This window comes from Diuraphis noxia, unplaced genomic scaffold, assembly GCF_037042655.1.
Source record: "Diuraphis noxia isolate RWA-SAM2 unplaced genomic scaffold, SU_Dnox_SAM2 contig0003, whole genome shotgun sequence".
NCBI lineage: Eukaryota > Metazoa > Arthropoda > Insecta > Hemiptera > Aphididae > Diuraphis > Diuraphis noxia.
Genome location: NW_028301713.1, coordinates 49,714,638 through 49,717,243, shown reverse-complemented (window position 1 = coordinate 49,717,243; position 2,606 = coordinate 49,714,638).

Sequence of the window (2,606 nt, the reverse complement as noted above, 5' to 3'; positions counted from 1 at the left end):
AGCTTTATGACGAGTGCACTGCGCTGTACATTAGTGTGTGAGTGTGTAAACGGTTGCCCGTAGTTACAATAGTTCATTATTATAAATACATTTTTAGGTACGTTATAGATTAAACACTCTCCGATGTTACGTAAAGCCTACATGCCACGTTTTTTATGTTTTCTTTCAAGATTTAACCGTTTTGACGATTAATGGTGCTACGTGCTGAGGCTACTTCACCTTATATTCAATTGTAATATTTTAGATTGTCATATAACACAGATCTTGGAAACGCAATAATTATTAGTAATAACTATAACCTTTTAGCATAAATCACGGATGGTAGAAAACACTAGATATATTTTTAATTTATTTTCATTAGTATGACTTTTATTTTTATTTTTATATAAGGCTTCAACAACAGGTGTTAGTCTACATTATTTAAACAACACTGGATAAATTTAATTTATATACATTTAATTTTGGTACAAGCAAAATACATCATTTTTAGTGAATTGCTTAAGTTTATATTGTAGACAAGTTTACAGATTGAAGCAGTGTTCTCGTCTTTGTGGGCTTGAAAGAATAAAGAGGGTTTTCGAGTATTTTGATGCGAGTTCCGGTAAATATGAGGTAAATTATGACAATGTGTTAACTTTAGTTTTATATTGGTTAATTTTTTAAACATTGACCAGCTACTTCAAGGAATATTTTTTTTTTTCCAGTTTTTACCGACGACGCCGCGGGAACTACTTTCGCATTGCTTTCACGACGTCGCCATCGTTTTAAACATTTGAATAATAAAATTATCCGTTACATAATAAACTATTTATGAATACATTTTCGGGTTAAAACATTTAGAAATTAGTTTACTATAGATTGCTCAAGTTCCTAGCTTAACTAATTTTTATAGCTTTATTTTTCTTATTAAAACAAGAATGCTTGCAGGTATACTACGTTCCCCTTCCATTTATTTCTCATTAATTTAACTCTTGTTTATTTTGTTATATACATTTGTTTAACTTTGGTTAGCTATATAAGTACGTAGAATGTAGTACGTTATATACTTTCTATGAGCTTAAATGTAATAGTAATACTGTTGAGGATATTGAACGTTCCAGTGCGTATTGTAACTATTTCGTTTAAACAATACGCTAGACAACACATCATTTTTCTGCGAAATATTTAAAACAATTTAATGTAAAACAATATAACATTGATGGGTTAAGTTATAGATTAGTTAATTAATTATAGATAATATAAATATGTACATAATATATATTATATATTTATTAATTTGTATATTAAAAATGTATTTTAAATAAATTTATTTTAATTGTAATATATTATAATATTAAAAATAAATATTAATTTCAACAAACATTTATTATTTAAACTATAATATTTTAATACGTATAGACAAATTAACAATGAGTAAGTCTTGGTATTGTGAACATGAGTGTTATGCGGACGCGAGCGAACGCCGCGACCTACCTCATTATCCATAAATTTGGGGTGTGTGAAAGACTAAATAAATACGATGAAATTTGTATAATATTATGCACTTATCCAAAAATAATCAGTCGGAACAAAACAGAAGGTGATTACGACGTGTGTAAATACATCAAACCAACATGGGTATCTTTGGGGCCATAGACTAAAACTAAGGGGGTTTAAAAAGAAAAAAAAATAGTAAAAATAAATGGAAATGCTACTATTCAGAAACGTAAAACTCAAATTGAACATCCTTTGGTTGGGTGGACGTAGGGAATCAAGTAACATACAATGGAGTCCCAGAATCGGTTACCATTACCCTAAGGTAGCCTTGGCGGTTAGGTGTAAAGGTATAGGTTATTGACTTCGTCCGGCGGTCGCACCGGACGTTATAGTAGCAAACGCACGCGGTGCTCAGATCTGGACACGTGGTCGAATGTTTGCAATTGCCTGAACGTTCAACAATCGTCGTTGCACCAGTGTAATCGCAATTTGAGTTAATGAGCGACACATTCACTGTTATATCGATATTCATAGATTCCTGATAACCGTTACACACAGCCCTGCACAATTTGACCCCGAAGGGAGGAAAGATCACATCCGAAATCACATCGGCGTACATATACAGATCCGCCTTGCATAAATGTATGATTCTGCTTTCTGTGAATTTATCGCCTGCAATCATAATATCATAACGGATAGGTTCACAATATTTAAAAACTTTACGAGACTTATTTATAAAACGGCATTATCATAGGCATGCGCAATGTTACAGATTTCAGATTCAGCAAATATTTGCCAAGTCTGTCATCACCGACGTTACCGGTCATTCCAAATTTTACCAGGTCGGTTAGGAAGTCAGATAAAATAATAGAATAGGTACAACCTCGATTAACCATCTGTCGATTAAACATCTTTCTCGGTTAACTGTCAGCTTCCACCCTTACGTATAAATAACTTGCACGTTGCAGTAATGTTTTTGTGAGCCGGTATATCTGGGATTTTCAGGCAATATCTAATAAATAGACGATAGTTTGACGTATGAGTTGATTCTCGGGTACCTGTTTACCTGCACCGATACCGTTGAGTTGATTCCGGGGCGGTAAAACACGATTGCGTACGGTCTTTATCGA